The 19,564-nt window shown below is 43.2% G+C and overlaps 1 long non-coding RNA gene across 1 annotated transcript; it reads right to left on the minus strand.

The window, feature by feature from the left end:
- Positions 1–15,453: 15,453 nt before the first annotated feature.
- On the minus strand, positions 15,454–18,763 carry LOC308484968. The gene is made up of 3 exons (XR_013990246.1): positions 18,637–18,763; positions 16,693–16,793; positions 15,454–15,532 (listed from the first exon to the last, which is right to left on the minus strand). It is a non-coding gene; the product is annotated as an uncharacterized lncRNA (long non-coding RNA).
- Between the last annotated feature and the right edge of the window lie 801 nt (positions 18,764–19,564).

Raw genomic sequence — 19,564 nt, forward strand, 5'->3', positions numbered from 1 at the left:
CGAAATTAAAAGACGCCTGCTTCTTGGGAGAAAAGCAATGACAAACCTAGACAGCATCTTAAAAAGCAGAGACATCACCTTGCCAACAAAGGTCCGTATAGTTAAAGCTATGTTTTTCCCAGTAGTGATGTATGGAAGCGAGAGCTGGACCATAAAGAAGGCTGATCGCCAAAGAATTGATGCTTTTGAATTATGGTGCTGGAGGAGACTCTTGAGAGTCCCATGGATTGCAAGAAGATCAAACCTATCCATTCTGAAGGAAATCAGCCCTGAGTGCTCACTGGAAGGACAGATCCTGAAGCTGAGGCTCCAATACTTTGGCCACCTCATGAGAAGAGAAGACTCCCTGGAAAAGACCCTGATGTTGGGAAAGATGGAGGGCAGAAGGAGAAGGGGACGACAGAGGATGAGATGGTTGGACAGTGTTCTCGAAGCTACCAGCATGAATTTGCCCAAACTGTGGGAGGCAGTGGAAGACAGGAGTGCCTGGCGTGCTCTGGTCCATGGGATCATGAAGAGTTGGACACGACTAAACGACTAAACAACAACAACAACAACAACAACAAGGTGCCCTCTCACCCTTGGCACAACAAATTTACTTTTGAAAAAAGACATTTTGCAGTCAGGAATGTTACAGGGAAATGCACAGAATAACATAGGGGGAGTGGATGGTTAATGGGAAGAAGAATGCTGCCCAAGCCAACCACGATGTTGTATAACCTCTGCACAAACTAATTAGTGCAAATGGTTAATAAAGAACGGACATAGTCTATTGTCCATGTAAGCTGTGTACAGAAGCGCTGTATTGCGGCCAAGAGTTTTTTTTGGGGGGGGGAGGCCCGGCACGGATGCCATGTGCGCGACGTATGACGTGTGCGATGTCATGCGCCCAGGAGCTGGTCACTGAACTGCACCACACTCAGCTCCACGCTTGACCTCCTCTGCCCCCCTCAACTTTGAGGGGGCCCAGTCCCCTGCCAGCAGATATTGAGGGGGCTGAACATACCTCTGCCCCTAGGAATTGGCACCTCTGGTTTGTGCAAGGGAAACAGCCTGTTCAAAGCCCAGATACCCCACACAAAAAAAGGCATTATATAAGAGCACAAGTGTCACTACAGTCTGGGAAGAACAACAAGCCATGGAGCATCACTTTATGTGTTATATAGGTCAGATTGTCATGTCATGTGTTATATAGTCCAACGAGGTGTTATCTTACTTATAGTACTTACAGTAACACGTTGTACATAAAGAGCTAAGGTGCTGCTGCCAGGAATGTAGTGAAGTAAGTGAACAACATAAGAAGCCGGTCTCTGGAAACCTACATGCCAAACCATTCAGTCTAATCCAAAACTATATGCTTACCATATTTTTCTGCCTATAAGATGCCCCCATGTATAGGATGCCCCCTATATTTGGGGACTCAGATTTAAGAAAATGGGGGGGAGATGGCACAGAGTTGTTGAACATTTTGGGGGGGATTACCCAGGGTTAGTTGAGCATTTTTAGGGGGGATTGCCAAAAATCGCTCATCCACATGCGTCGCATAATCCACCTCCCGTCTGTCTCATCGCCGGCAGAAGCTGCCAATCGCCCACACAACTGCCGGAACATCAGCCAGTCAACACCACCCATTGACGAAGCAACCAATAACATGCACAATAGCCACTGAGAGCCTCAGCAGCAACCAATCAAATGTTCACTCTACGCAGTACCCATGTATAAGACAACCCCCACTTTTTAGCATGATTTTTAAAGAAAAAAACATAGTCTTACACATGGAAAACTACGGTAATTCCTGTCTGGCACGAGTCTGTTAAAGGGCAACTCTACCTGTGTAATATACAGTGGTACCTCGGGTTACATACGCTTCAGGTTACAGACTCCGCTAACCCAGAAATAGTACCTCAGGTTAAGAATTTTGCTTCAGGATGAGAACAGAAACCGTTCTCCGGCGGCGCAGCAGCAGTGGGAGGCCCCATTAGCTAAAGTGGTGCTTCAGGTTAAGAACAGTTTCAGGTTAAGAACGGACCTCCAAAACGAATTAAGTTCTTAACCTGAGGTACCACTGTAGTTAAGTGTGTGACTTGCACATGCTTTTTCTTTTCAACAATGCACAGCACAGTTTTTTTTGTTTTGTTTTGGAAAAGCTTGTCAATTTACAACCAGAAATGAAAACCAACATACTAAAGCAAGGGTTGCCTACTTTTGGGGGATGTGAGGGCATATTTTCAAACCAACCTGTCCTGATCACCACTACCAAGGGAAGGGGGACCCTCTGGGCACTAAGGAAGGCCTCTGTGGGTGCTGTGTTGGTAATAGTTGCACTTAAGAACTATGGCCAATATCTGCTGACATAAAGGGTGCTCTGTCTTCCTGCCCTTTTAAAAGCAGGGCAGATTTATGATGCACTGAGTTACAGCAGTTTGCCACAATTTTTCAGCACTTGATATATGGACAGCTCCAGCACCATAGATAGGTTTGAATGGCTTGTCTGAATAAAGCAGTTTTTAAAAGAAATCTGAAAGAAAGCAGGAATGTGTGTGTGTGTGTGTGTGAGAGAGAGAGAGAGAGAGAGAGAGAGAGAGAGAGAGAAACTTGGTATCAAGGGAAAGGGCAGTAACCTAGTCTAGGTTGCTCCCCCGAAATACTAGTTTTCAATATACAGGGAGGGTTTTTCTCATAGAAGACTGAAACAATACTATAAAGAACCCCAACCAACAGCTGTAATTTGAAGCAACTGAGGCCTGGAATAGCTTTACCGTGCGATGTCAACTCCTTACGAAGGGGGTTTGCGCAACTTAAATTCCATAATGACAAAAAGCCATCATTATTCCAATTCACAAACGGGGTTTAATGATTCCAGTGTATTGCTCAACCTTTATGCTTCAGGTTCTTATATAATCCCAAAACTGACAGAACGGTACAGCAGCGCAGCAAGTTTAGTATTTGCTATGGAAACAGATATTCTCCCCACCCTCCCTTATCACACTAATCAGAGAAAAAGTCTCCTGGTGTGTTTGGCAGTACTTTCACCACCAAAAATGGTGCATAATCCAATGCAAAGTGTTTTATATAATGAAGTGGGAACGATGTTGGGGGAGGAAAGAGAGGTGCTTTTTTCTCTATAAAAAAGGAATTATTTTTGGTACTTTTTCAAAGGCTTAGTGTTCTCTGCTTAATATATCTGTAATAAACTCAGATTAAAATTTCCTATTCCGTTTTTCCTTCTTTCGGCTTTCTTGCTGCTAAAAACTCAATTAACAAGAAAACCAATGTAGGAAATTGATTCTGCATTGAGTAGAATCAATTTATTCCTTCCATTTCACCTTTGCCTGCTTAGTGAATCTCAGCAAGCCTTCCATTGCACAGGAATCCTTATAGCTTATTTGTTCACAAAACAACAAGGGTTGCCAGCTATTCCACCGGCAGGGCTCCTCTTCCATAAATAGCTGAGTGAAAAGGAATAATAATAATAATAATAATTTATTTATTTATACCCCGCCCATCTGGCTGAGTTTCCCCAGCCACTCTGGGTGGCTCCCAATCAAGTGTTAAAAACAGTACAGGGGTGCCCCGCAAGACGAATGCCTCGCAAGATGGAAAACCCGCTAGACGAAATGGTTTTCCGTTTTTCCATGCGCTTCGCAGGACGAATTTCCCTATGGGCTTGCTTCGCAAGACGAAAATGTCTTGCGAGTCTTGAGATTTTTTTTCGCTCCCCCCCCCTTTTTCTAAGCCGCTAAGCCTTTAATAGCCTTTTAGCAGCTAAGCCGCTAAGCCTTTAATAGCCGCTAAACCGCTAATAGCGCTAATCCGCTAAGCCGCTAATAGGGTTGCTTCGCAAGACGAAAAAACCGCTAGACGAAGATACTCGCGGAACGGATTAATTTCGTCTTGCGAGGCACCACTGTACAGCGTTAAATATTAAAAACTTCCCTGAACAGGGCTGCCTTCAGATGTCTTTTTAAAATAGGATAGCTGCTTATTTCCTTCACATCTGAAGGGAGGGTGTTCCACAGGGTGGGTGCCACTACCGAGAAGGCCCTCTGTCTGGTTCCCTGTAACCTCACTTCTCGCAATGAGGGAACCACCAGAAGGCCTCCAGCGCTGGATCTCAGTGTCCGGGCTGAACGATGGGGGTGGAGACGCTCCTTCAGGTATATAGGACCGAGGCCATTTAGGGCTTTAAAGGTCAGCACCAACACTTTGAATTGTGCTCGGAAATGTACTAGGAGCCAATGCAGATCTCCCAGAACTGGTGTTATGTGGTCCTGGCGGCCACTCCCAGTCACCAGTCTAGCTGCCGCATTCTGGATTAATTGCAGTTTCTGGGTCACCTTCAAAGGTACCCCCCCCCCGTAGAGCGCGTTGCAGCAGTCCAAGCGGGAGATAACTAGAGCATGCACCACTCTGGCGAGACAGTCCACGGGCAGGTAGGGTCTTAGCCTGTGTACCAGGTGGAGCTGGTAGACAGCTGCCCTGGACACAGAATTGACCTGCGCCTCCATGGACAGCTGCGAGTCCAAAATGACTCCCAGGCTGCGTACCTGGTCCTTCAGGAGCACAGTTACCCCATTCAGGACCAGGGAATTCAGGACCAGGGAACAATGCAACAGTTGGAATTTTCCTGGGAAACAATTGCAGTAATGGGAACAACCTTTACTCTGCTGGATTTCAGCTCATCACCAAAGGAATTCAAGACACCCAGAAAACAAAGTTTACCTGAAAAGTTACTGGGGAATAATTTGTGTGTTCTTATTCTTATTAAGGCTACATTTGCCATTTGCATGAGTGGCGACTCTCTTTTCTCAGACAGGGCTTTGATCTCCAATGCAAGTGCCTGGTATAAGCCTTTCATTGTAAGGTCTAATGAAATTAATGAGCTTCGCTTCCAAGTAAATGTGCTCAGAATTAGGTTAGGTCTTCCTTATATTCCCCCCGGGGAATATTGGATTGTGCTATTTGACAAGGAGATTAGACAATGTGTAACGCAGATAATTTGCTCATAGAAACAAATTGCAATAAATAATAGTAGCTGTTGTTGTCTGAAGCCTTTTGTTCAAAGGCAGCTTAAAAAAATGGCCATTGTGGAGCCTGATGGGTGCAAGACAAGGCTTCTGTGTGCTTTTCCCCAGATGGATTGCATGAATCACATGCACAAATGAGTGCTACTAAGGCAGTTTTTCTTCTGTGTCGAACAAGAGGCATTTTGGAGAGGCATTTTACATCATTTGAAACGTGTGGCTTTCCATTGTGTCTTTTTTGTGCGTTAAAAAAACAACAACATCGTGGGACGCGGGTGGCGCTGTGGGTTAAGCCACAGAGCCTAGGACTTGCTGATCAGAAGGTTGCGGTTCGAATCCCCGCAATGGGGTGAGCTCCCGTTGCTTGGTCCCTGCTCCTGCCAACCTAGCAGTTCGAAAGCACGTCAAAGTGCAAGTAGATAAATAGGTACCGCTCTGGCGGGAAGGTAAACGGTGTTTCCGTGCGCTGCTCTGGTTTGCCAGAAGCGGCTTAGTCATACTGGCCACATGACCTGGAAGCTGTATGCCAGCTTCCTCGGCCAATAAAGCGAGATGAGCACCACAACCCCAGAGTCGGTCATGACTGGACCTTATGGTCTGGGGTCCCTTTACCTTTACCTTTACCTTTTTTTAAAACACCAGAAACCGTGGGCAGTCCTTTCACATTGGGACCACGCACTGGTATTCCAGGTGGGTAGCGGTTGTGGCCCGGAATGGCTCCCCTTCGTCAAAGCACAGATGAAACAATTTAACTGCGGCCAGCAGTTGGAGCCCTGCTCAGTAAGCTGCAAGGGCTACTACTGTTGCGTGTCAAGACCCCGAGGCCTCCCCCTTATGTTGAATAATAATATGTGGACACCATATTTTAGGTTAATGGGCAACATTTAGGCCACAACTTTATTGGTTACAGAATGTGAGCAGCATTGGCTTAGGCACTGGAATTGAACCTTCTATATCTGACTCCTGCCTGCCTGCAGGAAGTCTCACAAGGGTTAAGCACCAGTAGGAGGAGCCCTGTTGATGCACATCAACTTGAAGCTCCCCCCCCCCCCCGGGTCACCAGAAGGTTGTGCCATGGCCCTAGCCTCCACCCAGGCTTCAGACAGGAACCACGACCCCCGGATTCCTTTCACACAGGCATGGCCAAACTTGGCCCTCCAGCTGTTTTGGGACTACAACTCCCATCACCCTAGCTAACAGGACCAGTGGTCAGGGATGATGGGAATTGTAGTCCCCAAACAGCTGAAGGGCCAAGTTTGGCCATGCCTGCTTTAACAGCATACCCTTTAGTATGGAGGGGCAGGTGATGGCCACACCTCCCATCCCCCAAACAAGGTTCTGGACCATAAAGAAGGCTGATCGCCAAAGAATTGATGCTTTTGAATTATGGTGCTTGAGGAGACTCTTGAGAGTCCCATGGACTGTAGGAAGATCAAACCGACCCATTGTGCAGGAAATCAGCCCTGAGTACTCACTGGAAGGACAGATCCTGAAGCTGAGGCTCCAATACTTTGGCCACCTCATGAGAAGAGAAGACTCCCTGGAAAAGAACCTAATGTTGGGAAAGATGGAGGGCACAAGGAGAAGGGGACAACAGAGGACGAGATGGTTGGACAGTGTTCTCGAAGCTACCAGCATGAGTTTGACCAAACTTCGGGAGGCGGTGGAAGACAGGAGTGCCCGGTGTGCTCTGGTCCATGGGGTGACGAAGAGTCGGACACGACTAAACGACTAAACAACAACCACTTGAGCTGAAGGCTCGCCACCAATACCCTCACACCTGCAAGTATGACACTGAACCTGGAGTATTGAACGAAATCTAGTCCTATCCCTGACACCCTTGCTGGATATCCAAATATGTTTGAATCAAGCAAACAGCAGCTGTCCAGGATTTTTCTTAAACACACCCCTGCGATGGTCACAATCAAGACTGGGCATCTCGGGTAGCTGTTGCTGCTGCTTCTGGACACAAGTGCAAGCTTTGCATTCCATGTCAAGTGTTGTTTGGTCCTAAGACTCTCCAGAAATTCCTCTTCCATTCTCACCAGCTTCATCTGCCTACAATGTGGTTTTATCAGGCATCACAAGGCCATGAGAAATGCCATCACTTTTATGAATATCTCCAGGACAGTGGGAGTAGATGGATGAAATACACAAGGGCATTGGTTGGTAACCCTAGCAAATGAAGCTTTATAAAAAATATTCATGGCATACAAATAATCCAGGTGTAATTATGTACAGCATTCTTGGGGAAATGGAAACATTACATTGCTCTGAATATAAAGAGGAAGACATTCTGGGCATGGTTTCAACTGCAAAAAGGTGTTTGGTTCTCTAAGGATTTGCTGAAGAGAGTTTATACAAGAATGTGACAACATTTTGCATGTATAAATATGGGGAAACAAAAAACAAAATGTGTTGTGCCACAAAAGCTTCCCTATTTGGAAGGAGAAACAGGAGCAAAGAACTATAAATTTCATAGCATCATTTCATACTTGTCTTTCTAGTTGTAGAGCACATGTTTTGCATCATAAAGCCCTACGGTTCAGTTCCTAGTTTTCCTATTTTAGGGATCTAAGGTGACAAGGCTGGGAAAGCAGGTTTGTGATTGAAATCTTAGAAAAGCATTGAGGAGCTCATGATCTTCCAGATGTTGCTAAGTGTACAGATCCCATCATCCCTGACTCTTTGCTCTTCTAGCTGAGGTTGATGATTAAAGTTGGAGTCCAACAACATTTGAAGAGCCACAGGTTCTCCTAGGAAAACATGGGGTGGGCTTTTAAACATCAGAGGGGTATTCTTTGTACTTTTTTTTCTAGAGCTGAAACAATTATCTAGGACTCTTCAAACGTTGCCCGACTCCCCAATTTTGCCATTCTGGTTTTGAATGTGAATTTTAAATGAAATCTTATCTCCAAATGTGAGTTCTTGTTGGCATCTGGTTATTCTTTTGATCGTCAGTGGCTATCTAACATTAAATGGTCAATACCATTAAATATGAAATGCCACTGCATTCCAGCTGTTGAAATACTGTCCAATATCACGTTCACAGTTCAAATACCTAAATCAGGCACCATCAACCTGTCTCAACCTGAAAGGGAAAAAATTGAACTTCTAATAAAAATATGCAAGTTGTGTCTAAAATCAGCCTTGTTACCAGACGACACGGAAGAAAACCACTTTAACACCTCTCTCTCTCTCTCTCTCTCTCTCTCTCTCTCTCTCTCTGTGTGTGTGTGTGTGTGAGAGAGAGAGAAATGTCTCATCCACACCTCACTTTGCCCTGCCGCTTTCACCCAGGGAAAACACACTTTTTACCCCTGAATCAAAAGAATCCAGTTTTATGGTGACTGCTGTTTGTTCTGATTCAGCTGCAAAGAGTGTGTTTTCCAGGGGAAAGCTGTGGGGCAGGTGCAAAACTGCCTAGAAATCATGTGAGAAACAGAAAACTGCTCAGACCTGTGCATCCTAGGCATGTGACGAGCAGAAGTGTGGAAAAGCCCAAGGAGAGAAAACCAGCAGCCTATTCCCCATCTGTTTGCTCAAGCCAATTATTCAACTCCCCCTCCCCCCAATTCTTTATATCAAACTTTGCAAAATGATAGAACTGTATAATGATGAGTGAGTAGGTCCTTGAGGTTTTGTACTATATGCCCTTTACAGTGCATACCTATGTGGGCCTATGAACTAAATCCTATGGAGAGTAGGACTCAAATCAACGGCTTCAAGTTACAAGAAAGGAGATTCTGACTAAACATAGGGAAAAACTTTCAGACAGTAAGAGCTGTTCGACAGTGGAACGGTCTCCCTCAGGAGACAGGGGACTCTCCTTCCTTGAAGATTTTTAAGTAGAGGTTGGATGGCTATGTGTTATGGATGCTTTAGCTGAGATTCCTCCATTGCAGGGCATTGGACTAGATGACACTTGGGGTGCCTTCCAGTTCTAAGATTCTATGAATTCATTGTTGGGAAAAGCACCCAGGAAGACCACCAACTTCCCAAGACACCGGGGTGTCTCTCCGGTGGTCACTCTCTGGCTGTAAATCTTCCTCAGTCCAGAGAGGCTGGTGATAAGCGACCCCTCCCTCCTGAGAGGAGCACACTCGTCTTCTTGCATCTCATAGCAGAAGAAAGAGTCAATCAGTAGCTCTAAACTACAGTGGTACCTCGGGTTACATACGCTTCAGGTTACATACACTTCAGGTTACAGACTCTGCTAACCCATAAATAGTGCCTCAGGTTAAGAACTTTGCTTCAGGATGAGAACAGAAATCATGCTCCGGTGGTGCAGCGACAGCAGGAGGCCTCATGAGCTAAAGCGGTGCTTCAGGTTAAGAACAGTTTCAGGTTAAGAACGGACCTCCGGAACGAATTAAGTACTTAACCCGAGGTACCACTGTACTTTATTTTACAGTCTGTATACAAAGAATCCATCAGCATGTCTGTGCTCTCTCAGCATCAGTACAGAAAAAGCATCACACACAGAAGTGAAACTAACTTTCCCAACAGTACTGAGACTTCCTGTCTCACGCTCTCAGAAACTCACATGATATAAACAACATAGTGCTACGTACTGGAGCAGCACCGGTGGATAAAAATTCTAACATCACTTGGTCTTATTCGCTTGAGAGTGGGTATAGGATTGCAGCACCTTGAATTTTAAGATATATTTGCTTGAATTACCACCATTGCCTTGCTAGCTCCTGAATTTTCGAGAATAAACATTGCATGTACTAGTAGCACGTCTGATTTCATTTTCTTGAATAGCATATTTCTAACAATGATTTCTCAGCTTGGCAACTGTTATCCCTGATAAAAGGGGTCTCTGCAATGAACCTGATGCCTTCTTCCTTGACAAACAACAGGACAGACATTTGTAAAGATTTTCTTTTCTTAAAGAAACCCCCAAACATAATTACTGTAGCTCAGGGGAATGACCTAATTAACTTTCTGCGAATGCCTCTCATTAAGATAGCAATTAGCAAATTCTTCTCTTTCAAGCCTTTATTGCTTTTGCAATGCAAATCCAAAAACAAAACAGTGAGAACTAGAGTCACCAATCACGGCAGACAGCGCACAAACAAAACACGAATGCGGCTGTGGGGTTATTTAGACCTGTTATCAAAATTAACAATAAATTGCACTGTGGTCAAATATTGCAATTTCAGAATTTCCTGATCTTCTGGCAGTGATATCAAAAACCCTGTCATGCTTTTCAGGCAGTAATCAAGAGGTGGTCATGACTGCCGCACTACACCATTCCCGCAATATCAGCAGCTCTCAAAATAAATGCCCATTTTCATTGCCCAAACAGCTGCACTTGTGTTCATTTGCAACTGTTTTGCAACACAGTCTGTGTTATTTAGCTGTTGCAATATAAGGATCAAAGTTTCCACAGACAGAAAACAAACCTCTTGGAGAGGTTGGGTGATATAGTTGCGGGGGGTGCAGGAGACTTGGTCCGGGAAATTACCGTATTTTTCGCTCTATAAGATGCACCAGACCAAAAGACGCACCTAGTTTTTGGAGGGGGAAAACAAGAAAAAAAATATTCTGAATCTCAGAAGCCAGAACAGCAAGAGGGATCGCTACGCAGTGAAAGCATCAATCCCTCTTGCTGTTCTGGCTTCTGGGATAGCTGTGCAGCCTGCATTCGCTCCATAAGATGCACACACATTTCCCCTTACTTTTTAGGAGGGGAAAAGTGAGTCTTATAGAGCAAAAAATGCAGTATCTCTGCATCCTTCCTCTTCCGGGGAGTGACCTGGGCTGCAGTTTTTTAGGGTCGGGGAAGAAGCTTGGCTTGTAGCTGCCTTCTGTTGAGTCTTATTCTTTGAGGTTAGAGGGGGATCCTGTAGCTGTTATTCCTTTGCTCACGTTTGGCGTTGACCTTATGGTGGTGAGATAGGAGTCCATCCTTATCGGTTTCTCCGCTTTACTGGATTTATGAGCCCCATTATCATTACTGGGGCTGGTCCAGATTCTTTTCTTGCCTCTGGATGACATAGCAGAGTCTGTGATATTAGATGAGAGCCGTAAATGCCCAAGAAGAATAAAGTGACCTGTGTTCATGCATAATGCTAAGCCATGGCTTAACCTCGAGTTGTCCCCAGATGATCAAACAGGCCATGGCTTGTTTCTCCAAAGTGTGTTTTGTGTTCCAGCTACTCTTGCTTCATGCCTTTGTCATTTGGTGGGTGTCAGTGGTGAGGTTGGCAAACAAGCCATGGTTAAGAAAGGGTACACATAATGCTACACCGTAGTAAAAGGTTTGTAAACTGACAACAAACCATGACTTCAGACTGTGGTTTGTTGACAGTAAGCAAACCATAGTTAAACTGCTGGGCAGGGTTCAAGCATGCCAGTGCAAGTAGATAAATAGGTACTGCTGTGGCAGGAAGGCAAATGGCATTTCCATGCGCTCTGGTTTCTGTCACAGTGTTCCGTTGCACCAGAAGTGGTTTAGTCCTGCTGGCCACATGACCTGGAAAGCTGTCTGTGGACAAATGCTGGCTCCCTCAGCCTGAAAGCAAGATGAGCGCTGCACCCCATATTCGCCTTTGACTGGACTTAACCATCCAGGGGTCCTTTACCTTACATCTCATGCTAAACCATGCCTTGCTGTGATATGTGACTCCGTCCAATGTGTACACAGCTTTAAAGCTAAAAGATTCATAATTCTTTGTGCCCTAAATTGGATCCACACATGTCACAGAATTAGGAGGGCATGGGGTAGAATTTTCCTAAGATGACAGAATAGTGGACAACTTGACACCTCAGATGAGCATTCAAAACAAATACATCACCCCCGAAGTCCTACAAGTAAAGAACTAAATGGTGGAGAAAAGAGTATACGATGCACATTATTTTGATTGCGGCAGGTCTTTTCTTGCATATAGGGTATGGGGTTGTGTGCAGGGATTTAGAAATTGTACCTCCCAGTTGCAGTCTTACATGGTACCTACAAAATATAAGGCAAATTCAGCTGGTGTCATTTTACAGGTGATGGGAAGTTTTTGCATTTTTCAACAGGAAGAGATTAGTAGTCTAAAGTTACATTTATAAGATATGTGCTTGACATGACATTTACATCATTCTCATCCCTTAAAGCTAAAAATGTTATTTACAGCCCTTTCCATTCTTCAACAATGGCACCCAGAGCTTCCTATCTGAAAATATCCTAAGATATAATTATGTGGAGACATCAGCTGTCTTGCAAAGGAAATATGTAAGAGACGATAAGAAGCGATTTTTGCACAAAATTCAAAGAGTCTATTAAAAGAGGTCGAAAGCAACACACAACACTTGTTTTAACTCTCGACAAAGGTTTGTTGTCGGCATTTTAGACAAATAGTATCTCTTTCACCTTCTTGCATTATAGTCACGGAAACAAAATGAATGGATTAATAAAAACAGCAGGGAATCTATTTTTGCCTTCGGATTGCTCATATGTTGTCATAATGCATTAAAAATTTATGGATGGATGAGTTATCTGCTGTAGGCCTTATTCAACCTTGCAAGAAGCTGCTCTACCCCAGACTCAATAGAAGAGAAAGCTGTAGGTAACCAAAAATACAGATGAGAGGCCACTGTAACATTCCACTAATTCGACACCACCCAGAGTCAATGCCAGGATGGCAGAAAGCTGAGGGCAATTTGCTGAGGAGGACTAAAATAATCAGAGACTGAAACGTCAACAGAAGAACTATAGTTCAGTGGGCAACCACAAACACTGTATGCAGAATCTTGGGACGCTCAAGGATTTTGTTCAGTCCACCTTTAAAAGTGAACTAACCTGATTCACACTTCCAGGACTAAACACATAGTTCAGAATACAGTTACCCTTTGGTTTTCACACTTTTTCTGAATTTTGAGATGCATTGCTTATTAGGGCTGAGCCTAAATGGGTCTACTTGGAAGGATATGGGCATTGACCAAGGTGGATTGAGACAGCCACGGATAGCTACAGATCAGGTTGGATAGCCCAGAATGGCTTATTATGAAGTCGCTGTTGGGCTGTGTTAAAGAGTACCCTGAACTGCCCACCACTTGACAAAGCCCCTTTCCCGATTTATATCTATCACACATATAATTGATGCCAATCTTTGAGCAGTTCGTTTCTAAAGTGCTAGTAGCAGCTGCTAGTAGAGGCTGTCTCTTTGGTACGTGTCTTCTCCATATCTCAGGCCAGGTTTATATGACTATCTCAGTCATTCATTTGTTTTTATTCCTTAAACAAATATTAATCCTGTACTAATTTATCAGGGAATAAGTCCCTTTCAACCCAGTGGGGCTTAGTTCTGAGTAGACACAGACTGCTGTGTTTGTTTTAAAGAAAAACAATAGTACTAGATTTCTGCCCTTCCTATTATTTTGTTCTTCTAAACAGACTATTTATCTTAGTACTAGATAGATGGATGGATAGACAGATAGATGGATATCACCTTCATGTGGATGGAAAGACCTGTAAATGTCAGCAAGGTGAGAACTTATAAAACAAGTGACTGCTGATTCCTATAACTCTATAATTCATGAAAATCTTTCTAACATTCATCCATATTTCAAAAAAGCACCAGCAGGTTTTCTTTCAGCTCCCATGACAGCTTGTCTCACTGTGATTTACTTTGGATGCTGTCTGTTCATTATTCCATATCTTTTCCCCATATTATCCTCTAGACTTACTATTTCTCTCACATATCCATCATCTATTATTTACGTCAGGATCACTGAGACCAAACGGGATAAAATGTCTGAGCACAAGGGATTGCATTGGGAATTGAGTGGCTATGTCGTCATTAGGACTGGGTTAGGGTCATGGCTAAATCATGCCCACTCCAGTCTTGAAGTCTGTGTTCCTCTGCTCAGAGTCCCTGAGATGGAAGTCAGAGAAGCTGGAAGCTCAGCAGATAGGAGCTACTGCCTTATTGCCAAAGCAAAAGGAGAAGGCCAGGTTTCTAGAATTTCACATAGGTCTGGCCAATCCAGCGACCATTATTTGATAATTTCTGAGACTGATCTTCCACACCCCTGTTTCATTTAGATTGAAAGGAGGTTATGAGACTTCAGCACACATAGTCTACAGTAGCACACAGTTAATTAGCACAAAGCCCATTGTCTCTGACAACATCAGAGCTCTGGGCTTATAGAGAGAAGAGAGACCCTATTGGACATACAGAAGGTGGGGTGGAGTGGAGTCCCACCGGCAACACTTGCCAATTATGAGGGTTCTGTTGAGATAAATACTGTATAAGATGAGTTATGTTACACTATGTGAACATCCAAACAAGTATGGAATTTATACGGAATGTAAGTAATGAGAAATCTAGACATTCAAGGATAGGGGTGTGGGGAAGGATAGGAAAGAAAGGCCAACCAGTTTAATTCTTGTTGCTTTACATTCAATGTATTCTTGAGAATAAAATACAAAAATCTATTGGGTCTTTCCCCCAAGTGCTTTCCTTAGTGGAGGTATGTTCTGGATTTACAATACAGGGGCATTCTGTGATGGCACCCTGACTTTGGAATGCATTGTTATATTTTATTGTTTTACTGCGGAATGAATAATTTTTATTTATGCCCATTGTATACCGCATGGGAGTCTGAGTGGATAAAGGGTGGTCTAGTCATATTTTAATTTTTTAAAATAATTTTACAAGGAAAATACAAGGAAGCACCTTTCAGCAAAACAGTAAGAGAAGTTCAGTCAGTAGAGCATGAGAATCTTAATCTCAGGGTCGTGGGTTCAAGCATCACATTGGGTAAAAGATTCCTGCATTGCAGGGGGTTGGAATAGATGACATTTTTGGTCCCTTCCAACTCTATGATTCTGATTCTATGAACTTTGTAACAGTAAGGGCAGCAGTGGAGCAATATGCCTTCATAAGTGGCAGTCTTTAGGCTGAATTGACATCTGATAGAGAAGACATAGTTTTGCCCTGTATTGCAGATCCTGTATTGAGCAGAGGGTTGGACTAATCAGCTTCCCCTAATCTGGTGCCCTCTGGATATTTTGGACTATAGTTCGTATCAACTCTGACCACTGGCCATGCTGGCTGGAGCTGATGGGAATTGGAGTCTCTATATTAGGCAAGAAAATTGCCTTCTAGTTTGATGCACATTCTGCAAAAGTTTTATGTCTCACTGGTTAAAGCATTTTGGCTACAGAGATTTAGTATACTGGATGTTGAGGACATGAAGAAAAGTATATTTACAAAAGCACATTGATTTCTTATACCATAAAAAGGCAATTTAGAAAGCTCTTTCCTTTGTACTTGGTAAATCCCTCCATGCAGAATGAAAAGAAATTGAAGAATAGTTTGAAAAATCAAAGGTGAATGGATTTAGTGATGACAAATAGCAAGGGGAAAAAAATGTGAAGATGCTGACAATTGTTGGAAATGGGATCATGGCTGTAAATAAAACACCACACTTGTTTGATCAATCAAGGACAGTTTTCTTTAATTAAAAATGCTGCATTACAATCTTCAAAGGAAAACCGGAGGGATAACCTATATGCAGAAGAATACAGAGAGAAGGATCTCAGCAGGTGCTTGTTGAAATGAACGGCTATAGATAATACAGCACATTGTAGGTTTATCAATCAGTTTTCAGGGGCAATGCAACTTATTGTAACCCTACCAACCTAAGTACCCCCTACATTATCTCCTAGACTTATTGTCTTTGTGGAAGGAATCCTTAAAGCTGCTCCACATTTGCCCTGGTCTGGCAATTGCAAGGGCCAGGTTTAGTTTAAAATTCCAAGTTAAGTTCCCTTTTTGTTCCCTTCCTTTGAAATGTTACACACACCCTTAACATTGTGTAAACGAGGCTCTAGTGACAACAGGGGTGGGAAAAACACAATACACACTGGAATTCTCAGCACTGGAGAACTGAGGCAAGGAAAACATCACCATCTACATGAAACCACTAGGGGAGAATGTCCAAAATGGGGTCACCAGCACATTTTGAAATCTACGGAAGTATCAAGGGCACCATCACAAAATGGCCGCTGTGAAGAGTGTGGTTAGTCACAAAATGGCTGCCAAGAGGATTACGGCAAGTCACAAAGCACAAGAAGCTGAGTCCAAGGCAAAGCCTGGGTCTGAGCCCCAAATGTGTAACCACATGTTTGACCTCCACACAACACAATAAAGTGCCCATTTCACGGAAGACAAACTGGCAAAGCTCAGAGAAGAGCAACTGGGGAAGGGCTATGGCTCAGTGGTAGACCATCTACATTGTGTGAAGAAGGACCCAGATTCAATTCGTGGTATCTCCAGGTAGGGCTGGAAGAAAAATCCTGCCTGGAATCCTGGAGAGCCACTATCAGACAGTGTAGACCAGACATGGCCCTCCAGCTGTTTTGGGTCTACAGTTCCCATCATCCCTGACTACTGGTCCTGTTAGCTAGGGATGATGGGAGTTGTAGTCCCAAAACAGCTGGAGGGCTAAGTTTGGCCATGCCTGGTGTGTAGACAATACTGACAGAGATGGGCAAATGGTTTGACTCAGCCCAGGTGATGATGATTTCCAATATTTGCTCTTGTTGTCGCTCCTAAAAGCTGTTATGACCGAGTGCAAATAGCTGGATCTGCGCTTGTATGGTACCAGAATATTGGTATTGCGTGGGTTTTCCTTCTTCCCCACTTGCTACCCTGCTGGATCTCACCTTCATCAGCTGCCTCTTTCCAAAGCTCATCACTTGCATGGATCAACCTGTTCTTCTCAATTTGTGCTCCGCTTGAAACCTCACACTTCAGGTTTATGAATCTGGGAAGAAAAGCAGAGCCTCCATTTGTGGGTGGGATACTGCAGATCCTACTCCAAAGCAATAAAAGAAGATATTTTCCTCCCTGAGACAGAATCACATGCCAACGAGAAAGAGAAGAATGAGTAATGATCTGGTCATTTTCAGCTGGATAGGAAAAGCAGCGGAACAAAGGATGAATGGATAGGTGGGGAAAAAAGAGTCTGAAGAAAGTTATCAATGAGCAACTTTAGCAAATTTATGCTCTCAAGGAATTCTGAATGGATTGAAATGAATTGTGTGCGAGTCTGGCACACAATAGCCTTTTTTTTTGGCATTTAGAAGTGGCAAAGAGTTTTCTGCAATCTCTCGAAGGATAAACCTCAGTGAAGTGAAGGAAGCTCACCTTTCCCTTTTAAAAAGATTCTGCACTTACAATCAGTGCTATTTGACTGGGAAAGAAAGGATTGTTGAATGGATGACTAATGTCAGAGGCAAGGAGAGGCCTGGGAGCTCGTCTGCTTGAATGGACTAAAGTATCTCATTAATGAACAATCACAGGCTCTCTTAAAAAGCCAAGAGAAAAAGATGAGTTGGACAAAAAGGCACTGGGAACAGCAGAAGCCTCACCCATTCAAAACCATAAATGGTGGTGGTTTATCAAACACAAGAAGAGGATGTCATGTTAAAAATTATTTCGATGGTGTTAATACTTCTGCTGGTTTTTAAAAAAAATAAATTTGATCAATATATAAATGTGTGATTCATTGTATGAAAATATAAAAATAACCTAAACATATTCCTGTTTTATATAAAGTCCAGATGAATTCAAATAAACATGCAAAAATGTAATAAACATTAGTAATATCCTTCCAGGCCAACACCTATATCCTATAACAGAGAAGCAGTTGATCTTAATCTTATATCTAATTCCCCCAAAACTAAAGAACGGAAAGCAGCTATGCTTCCTCAGATATGGATCTTAATTGTTTCCCAACCCTTAACCTGATCAGTTAGCCACTTGCCAGACTTTCTTTATTCAACATCCAATGGTTAATATTTTATTAGGGCTGCCATATTTCTAGAAGTAAAATTCCGGAAAAACAAAGCTGTTGTCAACCTCAAAATCCTGAACATTTTGCAGGACGCTATTTTTGCCAATTAAATCTTGGACATGTCTGGGGAATTCAGGCTGTACAACAACCCTCATTTCTTTAGTTTTAAAATATGTTTATGCTTTTATGATGGCATTTTTATACAAATTGTACCTCTGAGTGCAGAAACATTTTAAGAATTTTTGCTCTGGATTTTGGATGCCAGCAGTGTTGTCAAATTGAGCCTGGTGGTTTAAGATAAGGAGATGAGATTGGAAGTCTTCAACCTTTTGGGCCCAGGAGCGTATTTGGAAATTTAAGAAATTGTTGGGAACACCACAAAACACAATTTCAAAGAAGAAAAACTGGTAATGATCAGAATCTCCCCACCCCACCCCAAAATAAACAGGCAAATAGCCCCTAAAACAAAACCAAAAACCCAGAGACCACCCCAAAAAAACCAGGAAATGTCCCATCAAACAGGCAAAAACCACAATCTCTTTTTTTTTAAGACAAAAATAAAATTGGGAGGGTCAAAAGTCACTGGCAGGCACCTAAGGGAGTTTCTGAGGGCATCATGGTATGTCCAGGTGCCATATTGGGGACCCCAGGAATAGGTGGACAAACAGGCAGAATTACAGTGAAAGAAGTTCTGAAATAATTGCCCAAGATACTAAACTAAAACCATATTAACTGTACGACATAACCTTAAACCTTCTAGAATTGAGAGAAAAAAATTCCATCATCGACAACGGATGCATAAAAAACCCACGGTTTTCATCTTTCCATGAATATCATCTCCTTTATGATGCTAAATATTTGTTTATGGTTAGCTTGGCTACGAAAGGATCTGGTTAAGGGACTCTGCGAGAAAAGTACATGTAAAAAAAGAGTTGAAGTGTTTTCAGTTGCTATGGAAATGCCCAGTGAAGTGTGTCCCTGATTAGAATGCTCATTACTAGAGCCCTCCCCTCTCGCTGGAACGAAAGAAACAACAGAAATAAATGCCAGTCAATGAAATTCACTTGACAAAACCCATTTGTCCCCACAAGAGCAGCAGCAGCACTGGTAGGAAGACTAGACAGTGGGGAAAAGGTAACATCAGAACCTTCCATGGGGTTTCTCTTGGAAATCTAGGGGGTAAATCTGATAAATTGGGGGGATGGGCACCTGCTGCCAATGACTGGCTTATGATCTCTTCCTGTGCTGGATTTATGTATAAGCTAAACAAGCTATGGCTTAGGGCCCCACTCTCTTGGGGGCCCCCAAAAAATTTAAAGGAAAATAAACCTGGATGTACATTTCCAAAATATGAGTTACAAAACAAAGAACCTACATATATAACCTACATACAGCAACAGTGTTTTGTGTTGTGTAGGCTCCTATGATGTAAGTAACGGGTCCCGCCTGCTAGCCTGCTCCCTAAAATATCACTGGTTTGCTCATTTCTATATATAGGGTGCCTACATTCTGCATGGACTGGTTGCAAATGTTATGTGCAAATGGCTTTAGATACCTATTAGGTCCATAAATTACCAGATAGCATATATTCAACACATAAAAACAGCGGCAATTTGTTGTTGGCAAAGGACAGCTGGACTTATAAAGGGCCCCATTACCTTCAGTAGCTTAGGGCCTCATCAAACCTAAATCCGGCTCTGATCTCTTCACAACCCATTTACAAATTAAGTCCGCTGCTC

This window comes from Podarcis pityusensis, assembly GCF_964106645.2.
Source record: "Podarcis pityusensis genome assembly, chromosome: 9".
Lineage (NCBI taxonomy): Eukaryota > Metazoa > Chordata > Lepidosauria > Squamata > Lacertidae > Podarcis > Podarcis pityusensis.